The following is a 27013-nucleotide window of genomic DNA, read 5'->3' as shown; positions in this document are numbered from 1 at the left end:
TACAAGATCATTTTTGCCTTATCATCGACACTAATTTTCATGATAATTCTGGTATGTTTATTGTTTAGACTCAGTTTTTTTGTTACCTACACAATAATTTAAGGTATTGTCAGAAACATAAAGCCAGACAGATCGCTCGTAACATTTATTCTAGTGCGAAAATGGTTGTCAATCGACTGCTGGCATCAAATTAGCTAAGTGATAAACGAACTGATTTGAAAGTTGGATTTAATAACACTTGAGAAAATCTTTCTTCTTATTCTTTTTGATTTTCGTTAAAAAGTTTGGAGCTGAAACAGACAACAAATGCCTTATCGTTGGAGTAAAAAAAAACAAAATAGTTTAAGTTATTTTAGTCCCACTAGAGGTATTATATTGGTAAAATAGTATAACATTTGAATTAAATCCCTTCCAGTATTTATAAAATTCACTTTAGCAAAACTGTTCCAGAAACGCTCAAAATTTCCCACCCATAAAATTCCACGTTGTCGCCATAACTTACGAGAGACAATTAAACAGCTAACGGAACATTTCGTATAAACGAAAACAAAGTGGTAGCGAAAAACGTAACGCACATATTCTTACACTTACACATACGTCCGTTGCAGGAGCGAGTTAGAGGCACGGGAGCTTAGCAGGAGTGCGTATGCCAGCAGGGAATTCCACCGACATAATTTATACGGTTCTCACGGCCGTTTTGACACTTTCCCGCTCTCTGCTCGCTACTGCTTACGGGTTGTTCTTTGGCGCGATTCCGCTAACGATGTTGCACACGATATATTATGAATAAATATTAGTGATTTAGCGTGTGGCTGTATATAAATCAAGAAAAAATAAAAACGGGAGGATTTATTTGGAAAGTGCAGTATAATGTACCAGGATTATGCGATAAATAAGTGGCCTTACAGAGTTTTATTTTTCAACAAATAATATATTTTACTTTTTAATTTAGGACGTTCCGGGTCTTCTACTATATTATTCCGAATTAGTACAGAAATAGTTGATCATAGATCTATATATACAGTAACATCGATTTCTCCAGACAGCAAAACCAAAAAAATTCAACACGCTGACAGTGACCATATGTTAACAGTCAAAATCAAAGGAGACCTACCAAAAAAAACGAAGTATAGGAAAGAAAAGGAGAATAGGCAATAGCACATTTAAAAAAAAAAAAATAAAACAACAAAAAATCAATCTGACTAAGCATTTGAAAATACGAACCAAGTAAAGGCAAACATAGACAAAATTTCGCATACTACAAAAAAGTTACATGTTCCAGTTACATAGATATCGTAGATAAACCAGAAATACACTGAGTAAGAAATGCGTAGTTAAAGTGGACTGGACAAATAAAAATACACAGTTAGAAAGGCAGAGACAGTTAGGAACTGACAAAGAGAAAATATGATGAAACGTTATATCTTGGACACCAAGCCTTACAAGCAGCAATTAAAAATACAATATCTATCGTTAATTTGATGTTTTTGTGCGCTGCAGTAATTATTGAAGAGCCTTTTTTTATAGAAAAATATAATCTATACATTCTTTACATTTATAAATGATCTGATTCTTCCACGGAAGTATTTTGTCAAAACCTGCTAAATTTAGGGATACAACTTTGTCTGACTATTAGAATTAGAAAACTGATCATTTTGAAAGATTTGCATTTTTTTTTCTACAATCTACTGTACCGCCCACTGTGCCAACTTTTTTAAGTTTTTCCACTTTCGTCTTGGTCCTAGTTCTCTTCGCGAAATTTAGTTGCACCCCCTGATCGTATAAGGTCTGCCGAGGATTGGGGAGCAAGTGGTTGTATAGTTACTGTTCTTAGGTTCTTTGCAAAGATAACAAATAACAAATTAAAATAATAATAAATAAAAAATTTTCAGATATTATAGTATTCCTCGGTAATAACATTTTATTTTTTTTTAAACTATTTTTATTAAAATATTTAAAATGTGGCTGGTTGTCCACCTATCTAACCGTGATTTATGTCTTGTTTGTTACAATAAAGCCGCTCTGATGAATCCCTGAGCGTGAAAAGTGTCCTCCTTGTACAATCCTGTATGAATGAATATTAATATTCATATGTAATTACGTGGCTAAAGGTTCCAAGTCAAAGCCAATAAGCAAAAAAAAATGTGGCTGGTATTTCACAACTATAAGGTAAAGGCGTAATATTAAAAAGAGACTTACCTTATCAGTAAAATTTCATTATTCTTGTTTAAATAGACTTCTGAAATAGAAATGTAGAATTAGTAATATAAAAAAGTTAAAAACTGATAAAAATATTGGAAAATAAGTTTTAAATTTGTTCAAATATAGCAAGATCCTTAATATCCTAATAATAATCCTTAATATAGTATTGTTTTGTACAAACTGTATCCTTAAAGGAATTTCAAGACAGAAAATTGTAATCCGTGGTACTTATGTTGGTCCAAAACTAATTCTATACTCGATTTGGTAATACGTGATAGGATTCTTTTTTGACAATTACAATCGTCTTTACATCTCCTTCTTCATTTCTGATCCCACCGAGGGAGTGTAGTGGTCATCGTAATTTGTATTGTCCGTCTCCCAAGATCTCTGTCTCCGGTTATTTCGTTTAACTTATGCATAGGTCTTTTACATATTCCGGTAATTTGGTCGATCAGTCTTGTTGGAGATCTTTCTCATGACATTCAGGCTTCTAGCTTTCCTTGGGTAATAAGCTTTTCCATGTTTTCTGTGTCTGCTCTCATAAAATGTTCACAGTATTTTAATTGTTGGAGATGGACTTGTCTTGTGCTTGTCGTAGGGTCCAAAATTCACATCCGTATATCAGTATCGGGAATATTAAGCAGTTGATCAACCTCATTTTAGAGTTTGTGAAATTTAAGAGACCTTCCATATTTTAGCCATATTTCCTACAGCAACTTTAGCTAGATTACATCTGCATTTTATTCTGTAGATCTACTTCTTCTTCTTATCCTTCTGGATACACATTACAAATACGTAATGTAAAAATTAATCTCAAATGCTATTCTCTGTTCACAAATTGTTGAGAGCACGAAATGTGCCTCAAACTCATAAAACGGTCGTAAATTATAGGCGTTCCTGAGGTGTTTATTCATTAAATAATAATATAATGTTTTAATACTGTTATATATAATATTAATAATATTTTAATACTAATATATTTAGCAAAAAAACAATTAAAACTTTCACGGCTAATGTTAGTTATTATATTATATTAATAAAAATAAGAATTTAACCATTAACAATTTTGTAAATAAGAATACCTTATCTCTTTGGATATTTCAATACTAATCTTCGCGTTTAATCACTTAACTAGAAAACCTGGAATTCATATCCGAAGGTACTATTCGTTGCAAGATAATTAGGATGGAATTCCCCAGATTTTTAATAATATAATGGGTATAAAGATGCCCGCTTTGGCCACGTGCCTCGCCTGTTCAGTTTATATTCGAAACTTAACTTGAAAGGGTGAAGTTATTACGAACAAAAACAATTTTTTTGTTTAGTACGTTTTTGATCGCATGTAATTTACGGCTCGTCGGTGTTTCCGCGTCTACGGCAGTAATTAGCGTCTCGAATATTTCTTTTGCGAAAATTATATGCAGTGCGTGAGTGATTTTTATTCCATATACCTATGAACATATAGTACCTTTCGCTCGTGCTCGTTTTGTTGGATTGTTTGTGATGGCTTCTTCATCAACATCATCAAGTTTTACACCGGTACTGTTAGGTAGTCAGTAAGTCTGTCTATTCACCAAGAAAGAAGACTATTGTCCTGATGTTCACGATGCGCTGGTTTCTCAGAATCCGACAAACACTGTTCGCAATATAGTCGAAAGTTGTGCCAACATGACTGGCGTAGGAGAGTCAACTATATATATAGGTTCCTATCAGAAAGAAAAAAACCCGGTATAGCTAACCCAAACACAAACGAACACTTAAAGAGAGAGAAAAAGCCTATTGAAATTGATGAATTTGCCAAAAATGATATTCGAAGGAAAATTCATGGATTTTTTTTTTCAAGAAAGAAATACCAAACCTAAATAAAATTTTACAAGAAGTTAGAGACGACCCGGATTTGCCTCATATCGGACGAACTAAATTGTGGCAAGTTTTAAAAGAATTAGATTTCCGGTAGGAGAAATCAGACCGAAAATCACTTTTGATTGACCGGGAGGAGATAATATGTTGGAGAAGAAATTATTTAAGATCCATACGAAAATTCCGGGCTGAAGGAAGGCCCATCTTCTACCAGGATGAAACGTGGGTAAACTCAGGTCATACTCTAAAAAAAATTTGGTCAGATAAAAATATATTAAGCTCCGGGCAAGCCTTTATGGAAGGTTGGTCTACTGGTATCTCCCCACGTTCTGGTAAAGGCAGTAGATTAATAATTTCTCACATTGGCAGTGAAAAAGGATTTGTTAAGCATGGTTTGTTGGAATTTCAGTCCAAAAGCACAAAAGACTATCACGAGGAGATGACAGCTGATGTTTTCGAAGAGTATTATGAGCAGATGATTGAACACATACCACCAAATTCAATTATAGTATTAGATAATGCACCTTATCATTTACGACTAGTAGAAAGACTTTCAACGACTGCGTGGAAGAAACAGGATATTCTTGACTGGCTGCGGAATAAGGATCTGCCTTACGAAGATGGAATGGTAAAAGCAGAACTTTTAAAAATTGCCCGGCAACACAAATCTAAGTTCAAGAAATACGTAGTTGACAAAATGGCGGAAAAACAAAACATCACAGTCCTTGGACTTCCACCCTACCACTGCGAAATAAATCCAATTGAACTCATTTGGGCACAAATGAAAAGTTATGTGGCTAGAAAAAACACGTCATATAAAATACAAGCTGTACGTGAATTGTTATACGAGTCTTTATAACATATTACAGAACAAAACTGGAAAGATGCAGTAAGACATGTAATAGAAGAAGAACAAAAAATGTGTGATCTTGATAACATAATTGATGCGACCGTAGAGACACAACCACTAATTATTAACCCTCAAGACAACTCGGATTCCGAAGTTGATCCTATTTATTTTGAATTTGAATAGTTTTCTAATCGTAATTATATAAGGTAAGTAATAGTAGTTGTAATCGTAAGGTATTAAAGGGGAAAGGCGCAAAATGTCGCCTGTCAAAATGTTCAATGTGTTTTAAATGTATTCATTTTTTTTTTCAAATCCTGAGAAAACTAAAAAAAAAAAAATTTTTCAAAAATATTTATTAGTTTTCTCCGGATTCGAAAATAATGGATACATTTAAAACACATTGGAAATTTTGCCAGGCGACATTTGGCGCCTTTCCCCTTAATTAAATAAATGTATCTTTTACAAATAACAAGAAACTTTTTATTTTTGAATAAAATAAATAAGTTTTATTAAAAAATACAATTTACATAAGTACAATTTAAAAAATATATTTATTTAGTTCAAATAAATGTTTCAGTCATATACTCTACGACACTGGTCGGTCATCTGTAACCATTCAAAATACCCTCGTAATAGGATTATAAGGTATTGTATTCCTTCAGATACAAGGTGGGTTAGTCAAAAACATCTTAAACCGTCAGTTTCAGGTTGGTTTTTACTATTATATCGTATTACCTATCCTCTCTGTATTTCAGTTCTCTTATTAGGGTTAAACTTGTAGTGAGCTATCGACAAATTGTGAACCGATAATAGTAGCTTTTTCTCTGTTTGTTTGTTTAACTACCAAGTTTTGTTTCTCTAAAGTACTACGCTTTTAAAAATACTATTGTAGAATTGTCTTTTCAACTATACAGCGCACAATTTTTGTTAGAAAACTGTTATTATTTGTGCATTATCTTCCAATTTTATCAAACTGTTTGTCCCCTAAATAAAAACGTTTCTACGCGCTAATGATGAATTAGGGCGAAAACAAAATGTGGATTCTAAAACAATCGTTGTAAACCGATGGATCAACGAAAACTTTAGATATATAAAAACTCTATAGGAGAGATCCAAATTTTAGGCATAATATAAATCTGAAAGAAAATATCGTTTATAGGATTTGATTTTAGTTTAGATTTTTAATTACCCCCTTGGGGGCAATAATGTTAGAAATATACGATGGGTTAATTATAGGAGAATATTTTTGTAGGGGTTGAGTTTGAATGACTATAATAAACACGAATTCATCAATAAAGCTATTTTAAAGAAAATAACTAACTTATTTTTAAACAAGTTTTATTTTTAAGTGATGTTTAAACCCTAAAAACATTAGAGCACATTAACTAGACTATACTCTCTTTACTTTCTTTGATCTACGACTAAAATACGTCATATAAATTTATTTCCTGGTTTTAAAACCAACCCTTCTGTTATTTGAACATTCCTGCGGATATATTATTGTAGTTTAAAACACCGTATCACTTAAAGACTTCATATATTTTAACATTTCCGCGGGAATTATCGTCGTTACAAACACCACATCAGTTGGAGACCACATTTTGTTTTCAGAACTATTTCGGAGTAATATCAGCATTTGTATTTTCTTTGTGTCGATCCTTTTATCATATTCTACTAGGTGGTTTGGGAGGTTTTCCGCAGGGATTGCTGTCGAAAGGGCTAGCGGTTTTACGTCACCGCCAACACATTCCTTGCGGAAAAATTTTGCCTAAAAATCAACATTTGTAATAACGGAAAATAGAAATAAATAAAAGGATTATGATAGAAAATGTCGTAAACAAAATTCTAATTAAATATACGGATTCTTATTAAATATTAAATACGGATTAACAATGATTTTGTTTCCTGGGTTCTCATTCCGATATATTGGTGTTTTATTATTCATTACAGACAATCGGTTTTTTAGTGTCGAATAAATCGACAATGGTAGAACAACTTAAAAATTCTTATACAAATTTTATGTGATTTTTTATTGTATTTTATAGCACGGTACTGACGCTATTTCCCAATTTATGTCGAAAGTACGTTTATTTTGTCGTTTTGACTTTCCACCAAAGAAGATCGTTTGTAAAAAACAATTTAAACGCACTCAATATCATAAACGATTTATATATTTAAACCATTAGTAACAATTTCCATGCATGGAGAAGAAACTGTTAACAACAACGGAGAAAGACTCATAAATATATGCCAACAATAGGAGTTAAAGATTTTCAATGGTTTTTTTTGGCCACAAGAATATACCTAAATACACCTGGTATCACCACACAAGAGGTCTAAAATCGATAATAAATTATTTCATAACAAGACAACAAACTAAGTTAAGAGTACAGGACGTAAAGGTGAATAGAGGAGCAGAGTGCAGCTCGGACCACTGCCTGATAATAAGAAAAATATATACATCATTCGTAGACAGGAACCATACAGACATCAACAAAGAACACAGAGAAAAAATAGAAAGAGCTACGTACACCTTAGACAATCTAGATAACGAGAGCATACAGTTACTTTACTCCTAGAGACTAACACAAAAACTACAGGAATCACACAGATCAACGACAGATGAATACGAACATATAAAAAACTGCATGAAAGACGCAGCGATAGAAGCCTTAGGGCCACAGGTACGGAGAGTAGATAAACCATATTGGTGGGATAAAGAAGTGGAAGAAAAGATAAAAAGAAAGAAGGAAGTATATCAAAAGTTATTACAATAGGGAGACGAACAAACAAAGCAACAATATAAAAACTTGAATAAAGAAGTCAAACGAGAAGTGGTTAAAAAGAAAAATAGTGCATGGAAACAAAAATGCCAATACCTATACAACCATATAGGAGGGACAAAGAGCTCTGAAACCTGGAGAACTATAAAAACGATGAGAAAATCGACAAAACACCAAGTCATAATAAATAGAATACCAGAGAACACATGGGTAGAGCATTTTAAGAACTTATTAACAGAGAGAAGAGAAAGGTTTAAACAGACAAATGAACAAGTAGAAGTAGAAGGAAGAATAGAAATATCAATAAAACAAGTGAAAGAAGCAGTTAAGGGAATGAAATACATCCAGAGTTGATTAGGTATGGATCATCAAAACTGTTTGAAATGATCCGAAAATTATTCTAAAGATGCTTAAACATAGAAGAAGTTTTAGAAGAATGGAGACAATCGTATATCTCTCCAATACACAAGAAAGGCACAAAGATGGATCCTAAAAACTATAGAGGGATCGCAGTGATTGCTACTATAGGCTGACTATACTCAAAAGTACTACGAAACCTGATAGAAAATGATATTAAAGACAAACAACCCGAAGAACAAGTGGGATTTAGGGCAGGACGCTCCACTATGGAGCTAGATACTATATTTTCACATTAAAAATTGCAATGGAAAAACGAGTGCAGAGAAATAGAAACTCATATAGCTTTAATAGATTTGGAAAAAGCATATAACAGTGTAACTATCTCCCAACTATAGATAGAAATGGGTAGCTTGAAAATGAACCTAATTCTTATTAACGCCACTCAAAAATACTACGAACAAAACTTTGCAAGAATTAAAATAGGACAAGAAATCACCTCTCCTTTTAAAACAACAAAGGGACTAAGACAAGGCTGCTGTCTGTTGCCCACCTTATTTAAAATCTATTTGGACAGATCCTTAGTCAAATAGGTAAAAAATGTAGAAACATGGGAATAACGGTGGAAGAAAATACGCTATACACACTTTTCTTTGCGGATGATCAGGTAGTAATTGCCGAAGACAGCTACGATCTTAGCTATATGGTAAGAAAACTGCAAGAAGAATATGAGGTGGCAGGTCTAAACATGAATATGACAAAATGTGAATATCTCTCAGTGGGAACAGATGAAATATGTGACCTAGTCTTGGAAGACAACAAAATCAAAGGCGTGCAATCCTGCAAATATTTGGGGGTCATTTTCAACAAGAAGGGAAATAGCGCGGATGAAATCAGAGAAAGAATAAACAAGGGCAGAGCAGAAAACAAAGCAGAAACAAAAAGATGGAAACTGGGGGCGGAGAAGCGGCGACAGCCGTAATAAATCCGTTATTAAAAATAAGTAACAATTTCTTCATTAAGTATCATCATCATCAGTGGCATCATAGCTTATTATAAGTCATACCCTTCTTCAGAACAACCCTTCATTCACCTTTGTCTCTCCCAACTCTTTTCCATGCTCCAACTCCAATAGATTTTAATTTGTTTTCCAAGTTGTCTTGATGCCTAAGTCTCATCGGCTTTCTTCTGTCAAAAATGTTTCTGACTGTAACACCATACTCCCGCCCGATTACATGGCTTACCCATTCAAGGTGTGCTACTTTAATACATTTTATAACGTCAGGTTCCCCAAATTTTCTATACAACTCAAAGGTACAACGCCTACGCCATAAACCTTGTTTTATTACTCCTCCATAAATTTTTCTTAGGACTTTTCGCCCGAAACCTTTAAGCAGTTCTTGGTTCTTCTGTGTAAGTAACTACGATTCTGCTCCATATGTTAGCACTGGTCTTATTAATGTTTTACAGACGGTCATTTAATTTTTTGGGTAGTTTTGAGACCATCTGTTTTCTCAAACCATTTATCATTGATCATCCAGCCTTGTGCGTCTAAATTTAAACATAGACCTTCCTAATTTCTTCCATTTCTGTCGGTCTTGTGTTTCCTGCAGCCAATTTCCAGCGGTTCTTTTGACGTCGTCTGTCCATCGTGTATGCGGTCTCTCTCTGCTTCTTCTATTAGCTTTGTGGTCTCAACATTTTAATTTTTTGGATCCACCGCTCGACATTCATCCTGGCCACATGGCCCGCTCAGTTCTACTTCAGCCATGCTATGCGCTCTATGACATCTGTGACGTCTGTCTTTCTTATTTTTTCGTTCTTAACTCTGTCTCTGGGAGTCAGTCCAAGTAACGAGCGTTCCATTTATCTCTGGGCTACTCTGAGTATGGTTGCTATAGCCTGGATTAAGGAAAGTGTTTTGGCAAAGTCATGACTGAAAGCATACATTGGTCGAACGTCTTATTTTTCAAATAATTTGGCATGTTGCTCTTAAAGATATCTGATAGAGCTCCATATGCGATCCATGCTATAGTGATTCTTATCTGCAGTTCTGCCGTTTGGTTGTTCGTACCAATTTGGTTTTAATGACCTCAGTTTTTATATTTATGAACTAATCCTATTTTGTTGCAGTTGACTTTTGAATTTTTTCTTTGTACCAGATTTGTCATGTATTGTGTCTTTCCAAAATTTTTGTTCAAACCAACTTAATTATAGGCGGCATCTATCTTAGTAAGCATAGTTCCAATTTCTTTTAAGTTATCTGTTATCAGGAGGCTTCCAAGCAAGTTTTAGAACTGACGTAAAGAATGTGGGAGATAAGTGTCTTCTTGTGAATAATTTTGTGACTCTGTGCTTGATGGATTTTTTCCCTGATGAAAGTCATCTCTAAGCCGTAGTAAAGTGTTTGATTACTTCCCTATCATGGTGCATCCACGATCGATCTTAGCACTTTAGAATAAAATCTTTGGATGATATTCAGCGACGTAGGCTTTGCACAGCTCCATATGTGTAGTATGTAGTACCAGATATATTTGAGTATGGCATTGTATAAAAGAATTTTGTTTTGGATGTAAAGTTTTAATTTACGTTCAAGAAGCCAATACATTTGCCGAAATTTTAAGTCGAGCTGTCTTCTTTTGGTCTGGATATACTTCTTTCAAGTGAGACGTTGGTCAAGATTGAGGCCAAGGTATCTAGCGTCTTTTACTCTTGGTATTCTTACATTATCCATTCTTACAGATGAGCATGTGTTATGGCGATTGGTAAATGTTATTTGAGTTGATTTTGTTTTACTTTTTTTCGCCATTTTGTGTACCAATCACTGAGTATGTCTACATGATGTTGCAGCTTTTGTGAGGCTTGTGTGGAATCTTCATTTACAGCTAGTATTGCTACGTCCTCAGCAAACGAAGTGATTGTAGTATTATTAGTCTTTGGTATATCGGCTGTGTAGAGTAAGAAAAGCAGCGCAGCGGACCGAGAAAACTACCTTACGGGACTCCGGAGTTAATAGGACAGAGGTTGGATTATTCGTCATTGAATTTAACATTGAAATGTTTATTTGATGTGTAGGATTTGAGTAGGAGGAAATAGTTACTGGATAGTGCTATTTTTACTTTGTAAACCAGATCTCTGTGCCAGACTTTGTCAAACGCTTGTGAGATGTTTAGAAATATAGCGTTGCAGTATTTCGTTTCTTCAAGACCTTTTTATTTTATTTTAGATTAGATGGATTTGTTTCATAGTCGAGCGATTTCCCGAAAATCAAACTGATGTTTTAGTAGTATTGTTACGGATCTGTATATATTCTTTGTAGCAGCAATCCTTAAAAAAAATTTGCTTATAGTTGGGAGTAGGTTGATGGGTCGATAAGATGTTACTTCCTTGGTTTTTTCCTAGCTAAAGAATCATGATGATTTCAGCGAATTTTCATATTTTTGGAACAAATGATAAGCTTGCGGTTAAATATAACTGTTGGCACGGTAATGGTTAATGGGCTTGTGAGGAAGTTGTTTTAGTACTTATGCCGAAATTAAATCACAACCTGGAGCATTTCGTGAGTAAGGTTTATTTATTTCTTTCTTGGCTTGCTGCGCTAATTAATTCTTTCAGTTCTTCATCAGGGTCTGCTGGCTCTGTTTGGAATACGTTTGTAAGATGTTCAGCAATGACGTTCGATTTTTCTTTACTGAAACAGGAAGATTTGCAATTTGGTTTACGGATGGAAGAAATATGGTGTATGGTTTCTCAGGAATATAATGGAAGGAATATGGAAGGTATGGTGTAAGCTTCTTAGTCGCCCTCCATAACGCCTAGTCATTTGCTGTAAGAATTGTAATGTAATGTTAAAAGGTTTCGTTGTTTGAGGCTTTGATGGCTGCTTTAAGTTGCCCACGTAATCTATTAAATATATGTAGATCTATGTTGCTTCTAGTTTTTTGCCAGGTTCTCCTCGCACGACGTTTTTCAGCATTAAGTTGGCGAATGTGCATGGGAACATTTGTGGTATGTGTTGGTTTGCGTACAGTTGTGGTATTGAGCTGTTGTATCTATGTCATGTGGAGATTAATCCGCAGATTAAGATAAGTGTTTCCTTCTAGGTCGGATTGAAAATCTACCCAGTTGGTGTTTTTTGACGCGAGTTAAGGAGGGGGTATTTATAACTGTAGTACTCTTGCTTATAATAAGCGGTCTATGATCTGATGAGAGATCATAGCTGAATTCTATTAGACAGTTGTATCTGGACACTCCTTTCCTTATGTAGTAGTTCTAGTAAATCTGAAAGTTTTTTGAGGTCACTCGGTCAGTATGTAGGGATTCCGTTGGTGTGACAATCGTAGTTGTTATCGGTTATTGCTTTTAAAAGATTACGACCTTTTCTTGTTGTGATTCTTGAGCCTCAGTGCGCGTATTTCGCATTCCAGTCTGCCTGGCTACGAATTTACTGCCAAGTAATTGAAGGAAGGCTTTGTATTTATCTGTGCGGATTGCATGACTAGGTGGGCTGTTAGTTGCAGATATTTCAAAGTGTCATGGCGTTTCATTTACTTAAAGTCAAATGTATGCCTACATGTTAAACATAAAAGAACAGAATGTAACACAAGTAAATATTGGTAAAATTATTACCAAATAAACATTTGTTATAAAAAAGTATCAGTCTCTTCACGTATTTTATATTTCGACGTAAATATCTTTCGACGTAAAAGTTCAATATTTCTCATCCTCACGTCCCTCCTACGACTACGCTCATCTTTTTGTCGAATAACATTGTAGATAAGCGAGCTGGAGCAATGTCTTAATGGTTCTTTAAGTTGACGTGAATAGGAGAAAGTGGAGTTATTTAATAAATCAAACACAAAAGTGATTTTGGGAATTAAAACATTATTGAAAGCCGGGATATTGTTGTCGTTATCTTTCTTCTTTTTCGGTTATGTCTTTAACTTTAACGATTTTTATAATTAGATGATGCTTGATGGAATTTTGGAGGTGAACGATTTTTTAATGTCACTAAATGGAGACAAAAGATGATAATGACAGCAGAAACAATTTTAAGAAAAATCACAAGGAATAAAATTAAATAGATTAATAGAGAACGAAAACTATCAAAAAAAGAAGACTAGTTCCAACACGAAGTGTCCAACGGTAAAGGAGGTGGACAAAAATAAATAGAAAATGAAAATAAGAAAGGCAAGAGGGGTCTATAAAATAATAGAATGGAAGTTCATTAAAAACCTTTTTCTTTGTTGCCTGCTCCAGGCAAAATAATTTAGGTAGCTTTGATTATAGAATTCTCTTTGATGGAAAAAGAAAGTGAAAAGGCAGCAGTTGAAACGAAAAGTGGATAACACAAGTACTTGCAAAATAAGACAGATAAACACTAAGAAATAAACGGAAAGGCGAAGAACAAAGCCAAAAGGATTTCAATGCAAACAAATGAGCAATCATGGGAAAAGTGTATTGGTCAAATTGAAAATGATGATACATTTTTAGAATCAGGATCTTCCACTATATCCAAATACACCATCAATCCTATGGCACTGAAGCTTAATTCAAGCCATGTCTTCCTTAGCATATCTCTCGATTCATTACGGTCTGAAGCCACTCTTCTTCAAGATCGACTGCCAAGGAGATTTCTTGCGTCCTCATGAATATCATTATATTGCTTTCTCGGTCTCCCAATAGGTATCTTGGCCTGAATTCTAGCATTTAAAAGTTTTTTTGGAACCTGTTTTTTGTCCTACCCATTAAAGACGCAGAAGGCGGAGATACTGAGATAAAGGTGGTTCTTTATATGTATTATAAATTTTATAATTGAATTTGACTCGCTACCTGTTGTTTTCATTTATATAGCTTAGTATTCATCTCAATAACTTTCTTTCAAAAAGGTCCATGTCATTTACAGACTTTTGAGTCAATATATAAGTTTCACATCCATAGCTCATTATTGGTCGGATTATGGTCTTGAAGATTTATATCTGGTTTATAGCAAAGTATGACAAAGTGGACGAAAACATAAAAGCCAGGATCAAGAAGTTCAGTTGCTATGACAGCTATACATCAACGTCAGAAGAAGGTAGATTACAGAAATGACAGGACCTCGCCCTATTACAAACAGAAAAAAAAGAACGAAACTTAAAAAAAGTTTCCGGAGGTCTACATGATATTATTAATTAATGAAATATTAATTAACATTCACTGGTTCTAGACAAGGAGAAAAGTTCGGGTTCGTTCGGAAAAATATTCCCATTAGATTTTTTTCTTATAGAGATACCCTAAAATAAGATTCAAACGGTCACCCAAGCGAAAAGCTGTTCAAATTTTTTTTTAACTAAATTGTATCACTAAATTGTTTCGGCCCGGATTAGTTTTTTAGGTTTTTGGATTATTTAAAAAAAAATTTTGTTCTAAGTTCTCTCTAAAATTGATCGTTTTTAAGTTACCGAATAATTTAAACTGAAAAAAACGCAGAATGACGATTTTCAATTCTTAAAAACACAAGTAAAAAATACAGGGCGGGCCATCATTCGTACAATGACAATACAAATGCACGCCGCAGCCCGAGCGCCCATTCTGTCATAAGCGCATAATTGATGATTAAAAAACAATGTTTTAAAATGAAATTTGTCCAAAATACTTATATCAGAAAATGACGGAACAAGGTTTGAAATTAAATTAAGGCCCTGGGTGAATTCAAAAATAATATTTTTTACTTGTATTTTTGATCCTTAAAAATCGTCATTTAAGGTTTTTTTAGATTTAAAATGTTTACAACTCGAAAACGATCAAGTTTACAGAATTTTTTTTTTATTTCGAGAATATGTATCTCGACAGCTAATGGTCATTGACACAGGTACAATTTACATTCATGTTTACATGGTTTATACTTTACATTGGGTACAAATTAGTTACAATACATGTTTTATAATACATTTTGTTTTAAATTAAATTGTATAACTTTGTGTTTTTTAAAAAGTTTAATACATTTTCATAGTTGCTGCTGTTTGAGATAAGTATGTCTTTTAAGGTTGTTACCAAAATTGTATTTTGTTCTGGTCGCTAGGTAGTGTTGACAGTCAAGAAGTACATGTGTTACGGAAGTCGTGGTGTTGCAGTACTGGCACAAAATCTGATTACTGGAATTCATTAGGTGTCCATGTGTAAGGCGTGTGTGCCCTATTCTCAATCTTCGAATGATCGAACACTCCTATTTGTCCTTTCTTTTCATTGATGGGAGCTGGTGGTAGAAAATGTTTGGTTGTAGAACGCTTAACTTAGTATTGCTTCTTTTCCAATGATCACTCCAAAGGTCCATTATTTTATGTATGAGTGTTCTTTTTAGATCTGATGATGAATGTCTGTTGTTATGTTAAGAAAACATGCTTGTTTTGCTGCTTGATCGGCTTTTTCGTTACCTGGAATACCAACGTGTGATGGGACCCACAATATTGTTACTGTAATTCCATTAGTTTGAAGACGATTACATATACTCTGGATTTCTTGAACTATTGGGTGGATATAATGAACGTCTCTTATGGACTGCATGGAGGACAGAGAGTCCGTACAGATTGCTATAGTTTTATCATCGTTGAGTGGAGTTTCTACCGCTTGTAGTATTCCATATAGTTCAGCAGTATAAATACTGCAATTGCTGAAAAGTCGAAACAAGTTGACGGTGGTTGTAGTCATTGTAACAGCACAGCCAACACCTTCTTCCGTCTTAGATGCGTCTGAGTAAAGAATCTTATCGAAGTTCCATTGATGTAGTTTTTCATAGAATCTTTGTTTCATAATGGAAGGTAATATTTCATTATTTTTATATTTAGATAATTCGATATTGAAATTTGGAAGTTTACATATCCATGGAGGAGTTTGAGGGACCGTGAAAGGGCTGGTCGACAACAGATTCATATCTAAATAAGGAATTAACATCTGTATAGTGGACGGTACCATTCTAGGATTATTAGTAACTGGTAATTGTCTACTACAGATGAGGTTTCTTGTGGGATTTGCTGAAACTCCAGCGAAATAGAGCAGTAGAAGTTGTTGTCGTCTTAAATGAAGCAAAGGTTCAAAACATTCTACATGAATGCTTTCCACCGGACTGGATCGAAATACTCCTAAACAGAGTCGAAGGGAAGTATTTTGGACTACATTTAGTGAACGTAGTAGTGATTTACTTGATAACATGTAGAGAACACTACCATAGTCAAGTTTAAAGCGATATATTTTTAGTAGTGTTTCCTCATCGGCTCCCCAACTATGATGAGCTAGTGATTTAAGGAGATTCATTCTTTGAAGGCAGCTTCCCTTAAGTTCTCGAATGTGTGGTCTCCAGGAACATTTTTTATCGATAATAATGCCGAGAAGCTTTATTTGGTCTATTCCTTTGAGAAAATTTCCATTCAGAGTAATGGTTGGAGATTGCGTGTTTTGTCTTCTGGTAAAATGAATAACTTTAGATTTGGATGGGGAGAAGTTAAGGCCGGATTGACTGGCCCAATTGTTTATTTTACTTAGCGTGTTTTGTAGTAAAGTATTTGCGCTGGATGTGACCTTTCCATGACAGAATAATATTATGTCTTCAGCATATATTCTGTATTGTACTGGGTCGTTTATTAATAAACTAAAATCGTTAATACTAAGGAGAAATAGTGTGCTGCTTAGAACAGACCCTTATGGGACACCGTTTGTGATTGTGTGCTGTGAGGAAGTTTTGCCATTAGTAATTACTTTAAAGGATCGCTCTGTGAAAATTTTTTTTATAAACGAATATATATTACCGGATAGCTTGTTTTGTTTGGTTTAGTTTGTTTAGTATCATAAAAATCGGTATAGAATCAAAAGCGCTTTGGATGTCAAGGGAGATTGCAATAACTTCATTTTTGTTAAATAGCGCAGTCGCAATTTTTGATTGCAGAAGTACAAGATTGTCCATGATGCATCGATTTGGTCTAAAGCCTGATTGAAATTGGTAGAGGATTTTATTTTGTTCAAGGTGCCAAAGTAAGCTTTTATTAGATTTTAATTTTTTCTAGAAGTTTACATAATTTACAGGTGAGAGACATTGGCCTGTATGAGTTTAGCGTGTCTAGGGATTGATCACCTTTTTTAATAGGAATCGTTAGGGATTGTTTCCATAGCGATGGGAATTTTTGTGAAGACCAAAGTTGAACAGTTGGAGTATTTTCTCTTATGTATTTTGGTGAAGGTTCAGGAAAACTGAAAGGTATATTAATGGGATGATTAGTATTGCAAGTTTTTTGAGTAGCATCAATTTCGTTATGTGGATTAGTAGGATTATTTGATTTATTGCGAAAGTGTTGGGAAAGCATATGACTGATTTGTTGGTTATCTGTAATTATTTTGTCCTGAATGGTGAGAGCTGGAATTTTGTACGATGTGTAATATCCCAGAAAAATTAAAAGAGACCTATTTAGTTCAAAATAATAAAAAAAAAATAAAAAAGAATTGTTCGGGCCGGAAAAATTTATTGTTATAATTTCTTTAAAAAAAATTAAACTTTTCGCTTGGGCGACCTCTTGGACCTTAATTTAGTGCATATTATGAAAAAACTTTAATAATTGTAATTAACAAAGATTATCATATTACTTATTGTTTATGATGGGACGAATTTGATTATATTTTTTCCTTATTCTTGTCGTTAAATAAAACCTCAATCCTTTTCTTGGGTACACTTGAAGTGTATTATGCGCGACGCGAATTCCAAGGCTAATTATTTTCATATAAAACTTATAATAAGTGAATATGACCTAGATGTGATTAATAGACTGAGAGAAGTAATTGCAAAAAAAGTTTATCTGCGGAATTGTTGTCCGTGAAACCGCACTCGATTAAGAATTGTAAATTAAAAAAATGTTTTTGTCTTTGCTTTTATTGTGAAACAAACATGTGAGCGGTGTTGCTGCTCTCTACTGTCCTTTCTAATGGGACACGGCAGGGACGTGCTATGATGAGGCATAAAGGGACGGCACCATGAGATGGCTGTTAAAAGAGCTGGGTGGGGAATATAAATAGTTTATTTAAAAGTTTTTAATTCCAGTTAGTAAACCAAAAGAATTTAATATTACCTAGATAAAAGGGAGTATTTAAAGTTTATTTGCCACAAGAAAAAAAAACAATAAAAAAGTGTATTTTTATTGCCATAATCTTGATATTCCACACTTTTTTTATTTCTCTCCTCACAGCAACTATTCATTCTTTTCGCAATCGTCTGAAGGGTCACATTCGAATATACTGTATCGTTGGCATAAATCTGTACCTTGGTAGGAAAAGGGCCAATGTCCAAAATGTGCTATAATGAGTTAATATTACTAATAAAATCGGCGAATTGTACACATTTATCAGAAATATAGCCAATGTCTGAATATATTTTAATTTTTAAGTTATTTTCATCCTAATTTGGTCCAAGTCCATTTCTCTTAAAATGAAAAAAGGCCAATGTAAATCTAACTGGAGTTGGGCCTTTAAATTATTATTTTAAACAGTGCCAATGTCCAGCTTCCTGGACATTGGCCGTTTACTCATTTCTTTCGTGGACATTGGCCCTAACTAAGTTATTGTGACAGTTGTTTTTCTACGTAAGAACATCTGAAACTGAACAAGAAAAAGACAACATCTGAAATTGAAGTTCCATACGATTGGAGTAATAAAAAATGTACGAAAAACTCCTCTTCAAGTTGTAGAGATGAAACAAAATTTTTTTTTTTAATTTTAGTAGGATTTTTACTATCAAGAAAATTAGTACATCGTAAAAGGAATGATGATGGGGAAGCTGTACCATGGATGCAAATAAAGTGGTTTCAAAAAAAAGTTTTAAGACGCTGTAGCTTTAAAAAAAATTGATTTAAGGAGGGGTTGTACTAGAAATCTAAAAAACGAAATGGGAATTGAGCAATCAGAACCCATTAATTCAGAACCTTTATCTCTAGTCGACAATAAAGTAAAAAATCTGTTAGATTTACTATCTTATATTAGTGAATATAATTGGCTATTTTATTAAAATCTTCAAAAATAAAATGACATCGATGCTGACACTATTTCAGTTCCAGGCACCAACGACGATGGGGTTTAGATTAGAAAGTTTAGTTTAGAAGATAGGGTTTAATTTAATTTCTTTTGCATTTTGTATTTTAAAAAATAAAGAATTTTCTTCTAAATCATATTTTACTGCTCTGTTGCAGGACCAATGTACCTATCCCGCAATATCCGCACAAGGCCAATGTCTATGTTTTTTAGGTATAAAGAAAAATAATAGAATAGTATTCAGTATAATAAACCCTAGTATTATGTTAATACATATTTAAAAACAACAACGAAATATTTGATAAACTGATTAGATATTTGAATAAACAACATACTCCAAATCTGTTATCCCCATTTTCTCCAAACAGTAAAAATGGTACAGAAATAGTGTTGTTTATTTTCCCCCATTTATTTTTTTTAGAGTATATTTCAAGATATTGCGACTATTTTGGGCTTGGGGATAAAAACTTTAACTTAAACGGTCCTAGGCCAGTAAATGAACATGAAATACGGCGACACCTTGTAATTTTCCGTGTCACCACCGAATTGCATGAAAATTTGGATTTAGGTGCTATTTGCCCTCCACTTTACTTTCAGACTTGTGCCTTTGGTTGCTTTTTATTGTTTAGGGCTGAAAACTACCCCTACTAGAAAAATATCTTATAATTATAAAGTAAAGCAGGTAATTTATTTAAATCATATTTTAATAAAGTTATTGAATGTCAATTGGCACCAGCCGCCATCGACTGTCGCAAAAATCGATTTAACGATTTATTTATTTATTTAATCGATTTAATCGATTTAATTGATTTAATAATCTGTAGGCCGTAGAAAAAAATATTTCACATAAAAAATGTAGCTAAGATAATTTTAAACAAAATTGTTTGTTGGCACGTTTTGCGTAGAACGAACCGTTCTGTCAGAAATAACGCTTGAAGCGACCGGCGCTTTTGAATGTCAGTTCCGCGCGCGGAATAAATGTTATGTCGATATCTTTTGATCAGACTGTCCTGTCGACAAAAATAAAAATGCACCTTAAAGGCGAAGAAGAGATAGATACAATTTATAACTTTCATTGACCGGTCGTAGTGAAATTTTCATTGTTGGAGACCTTTCTTCAAAATCCATAACATAAAATTGGATTTTGATTTTTGGGCAAACCATATGGGGTTCAGTGGCATTTTCATGTATGAAGACTGGATTATATCAGGCACTTCTAAACCACGTTTTTTACATCATCTTTTGGTGATACCATACAATGGTTCTGGACCTACAAAGGTACCTATTGAAATTTATGGTTAAGAATAAAGTATAAATATCAAAATATTCTTTCTGGCAAAGAAGGTGTAAATAACTAGATAGGCTCATAGGAGGGACATGCTTTAAACAAGCATAGAAAACCATAAGATCACTAAAACCAAACTGCCAAGAACAAAGAAAAATGAAATCTGAGTGCAAATCGGGCAAAAGAGGAGGCCATTCAATACTACCCAGTCTACCAATCTATTTTCCGGAAAATTTCAGATGTAAATAACGCCAAATATTTACACTAAAATGAGCTGGAGTTCCGTCTTGCTGAAACAGTATCTCATTAAAATTTTCTCTAAACTTGTTTCTTAGAGTAGGTACAATTTCGTTTCTGAGTAGCATTTTACAATTATCGCTTGTTAAATTTTCTTTTATAAAACACCGCCCCTTTAACTAACTTACTTACTTTACCCAACTATATATTTAGTTTTGGTGGTCTTTCAGTATGGTTTCACGTATCCAGAGTGAATCTACCTCACTCAATACCTTATACCAAACACTAAGTATACAGATCTGTCTACTACTTCGAAATTCGTCGATTGGTGAATGTGCGGTAGATTATTATTTGTCTTGTCTACGGTCATTATATGTTGTATAATAATGGTGAGAGTATGTAGCCCTGTCTAGTTCCATTTTTTGCTTTGAACGCATTTGAATATATTCCATGTACCAAGTTAAAAACTCCCATATTTCCCATTATACTCTAAAGGGGATCCCATTTTACTAAATCGAATGCCTTTGTGTAATCTTGAAACAAAGCAGTATTGGTACATTTTTTTTTCTGTCTTGTTCTATTTTATCTTTCTTGTGTTCAATATCTACCCAACGGTTCCTTTCCCTGGTAAAAATCCACATTTTTCTGCGAGTATCTCAAGATAGCTCAAGGTCTTTAGCCGTTCTTTAATTATATAATATGTTGAATGATTTTGATTGCATGAGGAGTATGAGGGCAATGGTTCTGTTCTTACTGCTTTATGTAAACTTTACAAATAAAAAAATTAAACACATTCTAGTTATTCCACATCTTACCATACCAGCTCTTATTAGGGAGACGTTTCTTATTATCCGCACTAAAGAGACTATTAATATCCAGATAAATACGACCAATATGGACGCATATTTGTCAACTTTGGGGTTGCGTTAAGTCAAAAAATATCCGATTCATCCAGAAATTGCTGACTGGTACATTAGAAAAGTCGACCTCCACCCTGGGAGTCGGGACCCGAAAATGGAAGAAGTTAACGAAATAATCAAGAAATTGCCATGTGATCTTGAACAGCAACTCAGTAAATATATAAAGATGGGTACACATATGCGAGCCGAACTGTTCGCGAACAGTTCGTCGAAAATATGTTTACAGCAAACTCATTGCAAACTCGTCACGATCGATGGAAAGCGACGAACCAACTTGTGCGAAGTAACAGTATTGTTTGTATAGAAGTGCATATAATTTATTTTATTCATTTGTAATGAACACAATTTGGTGAAATATAATTTATGGAGACCTTTTTCTTTTCTCGTCTAAACGATGCCAATAGGGTTATTATGTTCTGTTTACAGTCTTCTGTATCCTCTTGTTCTGATATAAGTCAATAGGTTCAATACATTTATTCTCGGACCACTATACTATCACGAAAAACTTGGATTCCGCCGAAAAATATACACTAAATTAAAGCTAGAAACAAGTCACACAATCTCGACGATACGAACAAACAATATCGCTGGGAACACCGTCCGAATTGAACTGGGAATATCCTTTGTGTTCGTCCCAAAATCCGACAGGTCATGGTTCCTAACGAGCGACGAACGAACAACTCGCAAGCGGTCCGTCCCGCCGTACAAATTATATGAATATAGTGTTCGCGAACAGTTTGACTCGCATATGTGTACCCACCTTAACAATCGAGGCTACTCAGCTCCTCGATAATACTCTTCTTTTAATATGTGAAGATAAAAGAAGAACTGATATTTGGTCAGTCAGCACTAGACTTCAGTAATATTAAACACCAAACAAGTTTTAAAAACATATATAAATATTAAAGATAATACCACTAATTACTCATTAAATTTGATTGACTATAATATGGCCAAGAGTAAAAAAAAAGCATGTACAGAGTTCTTCATTTTCTACGTTTCCAAGCATTAATATTTGAAAACGGTATTTCGGTTCATAATCGTGCAGTACATTTCAAAAGTTTAACATTTAATCATTTTAAAGCTTACATCACGTCGAGAAACCCCTGCACGTCCCTGACATTCAGTCCTATTTGTAACTACGCTTTTATGTTTATTTTAACAATAAATATGATAATGCTATAATTAAGTCATATTAACACTCTTGTAACAATAACAGCGCAATTACATTACAATCTGATAGTGTATTTAAAAAAGATTATTACTGGTTATATTTATACTGCAATTGCGAACGACAGAAAATATAGTATTTAAAATTTATTCATTAAGCACCCGACCTCGATAATGAAGTGTAAGAGATATTTGAATGATAAGTCAACGGTTGTCCGAATTGTGTATATAGTATTTTTCATATAAAAATGCGTGTACGTCACAATTTATATAAAGTGACGTCACTTATAATTAAAATTTCCAGAACGTCAACCTTAGAGTTTAAATTTTCCTAACACAGCTAATAATACGAAACCCATACGGAACTGCCCGATCTCTCATAGACGTCAACATGGTGTAATAATTAGAAAAATGTAATCATCATTATATTGGAAATTTTAGAATTATATTGATTAAATAACCAAAAACATTTGTTATTATAAATAATATAAATTTTATGAAATAACTCTTTAAGTATAATATTCCACAAAATAATAATTTTAATTAAATAGATTAGACAATTGTACGCAACTGATACGGGAATACTTCAAATTTGATTGACAGTTTAGCGTGTGGCAAAATTGTTTGAAGTGTTGCTGCTTTTTATAGTAAGAATTTTGTTTGTTTTGATTTCTTACACAATTTGATCATAATATAATATATATTAATAAATTGTATTTTCAAATACATTTTAAATTTAGATTAATAGCTTTAAAAACTAATTATTGTTGTGTATTGTGATTGTGCTATGCCTAAACAAATAAATAGCCTGTAGAAAGCTGATAGGCTTTCATATAAGATAGATTATTTTGAACAAGAAATAATGGCGGAACGTTTTTACTATTAAAGCCCTAAAAAGGTTAGTTTAAAATGTAGAATATATAATTTTGTATTAAAATGTTTATTTATGTTTTTTTTGTGTGTTGCAGTAGTCTTAAAACTAAGTGTATTTACTGTTAATATAATAGTTTGACAAATAGTTGACATTTTAAAAATTCCTCACTTACTAACTATTCTGATGTTTTGGCAACGCTGTAGGGTTCTGACGTCGTAAATCTTGAATGACGTGCAAGCATTTTTATGTGAAAAATGCTATATATCAAAATCACTTTTTAAAAATGCCTGATCTAACCTCAAAAGTTAAAAATGTGACGTCACAATAATACTGTGCACATACCTATCGATATATTATATGTCACAGATATACCAAAAAGGAGAATATGATAATTTGCTAAGAGAATATATCACTATATTTAAGTGTTTTTGTTAACAACTCTCTAATTGGTAACTTATAATCTACGATCAAAATCATCTATAAACGTGATGGATATGATATCGCTGCTGTAGAAAATAGTGAAATTAGGGAAACGCTACAGACATAACCAGACAAAAAGGTGGTATAGTAGGCGGTACAGTATACTAGCTCTAAACTTTATACCATGTTTTCTATATTTTTAAAAATTGACTAAAATTTTTAAAATTGAATAAAGTGTTTTTAATATGTATTTATTATCAAATTATATTATATTAAAATAATTTAATAAACTATCAACGTACACTGCTAACTTATCAACAAAGTAACCGTTGCACATAGGGGTATTTGAACGATTTAGGTGGCCAAAAGTCAATTTTTCAAATCAAATAGTACTACGAAAATAACTAAATGAGGTACATGACACTTCCAGGAATAATACCCGTCCCCTCCCGACCCCCCTTCGCGCCTGTCAAATTATCGAAATAGATCCGGCAATAATTTTTTTTATTATGTACAATTCAATGTTTTATGTATTAGAAAATCAAAGATTTCGTTCCGTATAAGCCCGGATAATTAAAATTTTAGTAATTTGAAAATTGTGAGGTAAATTTTCCGACAATAGTTTTTATTTATTTTTGGCTTTAAACGAAATATTTATTTGTTTTAGTTTCAGGGGATATATTTGGGATGGGGATTGTAACTAGGAAATGCTCGACCGCATGAAAAGTGAAAATTTACCTAATTTGGAAGGAAAACTAAATTACTTAAAAAATCAGCTTTTGTCTAACGAAGACTATGACCAAATGACCAAATAGTAACACTGTAAACAAATTTTGCGCATAAACAAATGGAAAGATCTGAGGGAGACCTATGTCCAGTAGTGGACGCATACAGGTTAATAATGATGGTATGAAAATAGCGTCATACCAAAGGAATGGCTTAATTCAGCTATACCAAAAAAATCCAGTTCCGCAAATGCGATGAATTTAGCCTTATAAGATTAATGAGTCACTTACTAAAAATATTCTTAAAGATCATACGGAATCAAATTTATAAAAAATGTGATATAGACATAAGCGACTCTCAGTTCGAATTTAGAAAGGCCTTGGGAACAAGAGAGGCGCTGTTTGTGACCCAAACACTCATTCAAAAATCCTCGATCATCAGAAAAAAGTATATCTCGGTTTCATTGACTATCAGAAGGTTTTTGATAGAGTACAGCATGAAATATAATTGTTATATGAACTACAGAAAATGAAGCTAGACACAAAAGTTCTCCATATGCACTGTATATGTGCACTGTAGTGTTAACTGCAGTTATTGCTACTTACAACGGGCAACCACAATAAAGCAAAGAAAATATTTTGTTCTGGATATACCATTGACAGAACAAGAAATAAAACGTAAATTTGTTCAAAAAGATTATTAAACATGTAGGTTACTACAACAATATGATGATACGTTTACAAATTAACAATTGATCAAGATGATACTTAGACAGAGAATTAAAGACCCATTCTAAACACAAAATAAAAACACATATTCTATATAATACGAACAAAATAGCTTTCGCAGGAAGAAAAAAAAATTTTGATGAACACAAATATTTTTCGGAAGCTGTTTCTTTAAAATAATAAATTCCACAAATATTTGTTTTAGAATATTTTATTAAAAATCGTCATCACTAAAATAATTATCTATGTCTTGATCTGTGTCAGCAGTATTATCCAGATCTTGTGAATTTCGTGGGATTTGGGCAAGTCCACGATAAAATTCTTTTGCACTCTCATCAACTAACTCAATAAGGTCTGAAAGATCGCTTACTTTTTTTTACTTATTTCTCTTGGCTTATCATACAAATTATCCAAAGTAATGTTCTTGATATCGATGGGTGTATCTTTTTTTTTTGTCTTCTAAAATTTATTTCTTGAAATGGCTCTCATTCCTGAAGCGATGTTTTAAAATTTATAATACCAAATTCCTTGGTGTATCTTAGCCATTTCGTATTTTTCCAGCAAATTTCAGTCTTATTGTCTCTCTTCTTTCTCTTTATTAACATTCCTTTGAATAAATTTTTAAAATTAAAAAAAAAGAATTGAAGTCATTTCAAATACCGTAAACTTATCGTTTTCTGTTTGGTTTGTTTCCTCTTTTTTTTTTTATTTAGCGGTAGTAGTACGTTTTGTTCCTGCAGATCTTACTAAGTTATACCAATATCTAGGTACATGGATATGAAATGATTAAAGGATTAAAAAAATGCCCTTTTTAAATCTTTCTATTGTTGCGTGATCCACGTCACACTCCATGTGAGTATGGCCAGGCACTAAAAATTTATGATTAATTACCTTTAAGTTATTATTTTGACTTAATAAAAGCGTAAACATTGCTGCCACAATTGAGTTTTTATTTTGTCCGCCACAAGTATCACTGTATAAAATGACGTGCTCTATTTCATAAGGTAAATTAGCAAAACTCTTAAATAAACAAGAAGCAATTTCGTTGGCACCTCGTCCAGCGATACCTTCATGCCATATAATGAGTGGAGACCTTTGCAGAACAATCATTAATTGTTAAGTTATACGTATTTAATTGTCGTTTGTAAAACACGGTATAAGTTTGTAAGTAAGGAGTAGGAAAAACCTGTTGTAAGTCAAATACAAATATTTTTTGACTTTTGCTGTTTAAAAATTTAAATTTGTCTAATCTCTTTGACTCGTAAGCAGTTTCAGCTTCTATATGATGATCTGCTAATAAATTCTCATACTTTTTCCTTGCATCAGCTGTCTTACTGATATTAATATGATTGTGAAAAATATCACAATTGTTACAGGTATCATTGCTTGGTTTTTTAAACTTTAAGCCTAATTTATCGATTGTTTATTGATTGAGAGTAAACTTTATAAGAAACCGGTTCAGATGTTATGTCCTGAGTATACAATTGATACATCTTAGCGTTTGTTAATTCTGCTACTAGATACTTTTTACTAGTATGTTTTCGTGAGTAGTGAG

At 33.2% G+C, this 27013-nt stretch overlaps 1 protein-coding gene across 2 annotated transcripts in view; it reads right to left on the bottom strand.

Annotated features, from left to right (window-relative positions):
- The window catches only part of lov (BTB/POZ domain-containing jim lovell protein), a 514518-nt gene that overhangs the window by 403982 nt on the left and 83523 nt on the right, over positions 1 to 27013 (bottom strand). For both annotated transcript variants that reach the window (XM_072538478.1, XM_072538479.1), the window contains exon 2: positions 2200 to 2239. The gene's annotated coding sequence lies outside the window, so the exon portion shown is untranslated. The remainder of the gene's footprint in view (positions 1 to 2199; positions 2240 to 27013) is intronic.

The sequence above is a fragment of the Diabrotica undecimpunctata genome, chromosome 7, assembly GCF_040954645.1.
Source record: "Diabrotica undecimpunctata isolate CICGRU chromosome 7, icDiaUnde3, whole genome shotgun sequence".
Taxonomy (NCBI): Eukaryota; Metazoa; Arthropoda; class Insecta; order Coleoptera; family Chrysomelidae; genus Diabrotica; species Diabrotica undecimpunctata.
The sequence above is the reverse complement of the archived record's forward strand: the minus strand, read 5'-3'. Positions and strand labels throughout refer to the sequence as shown.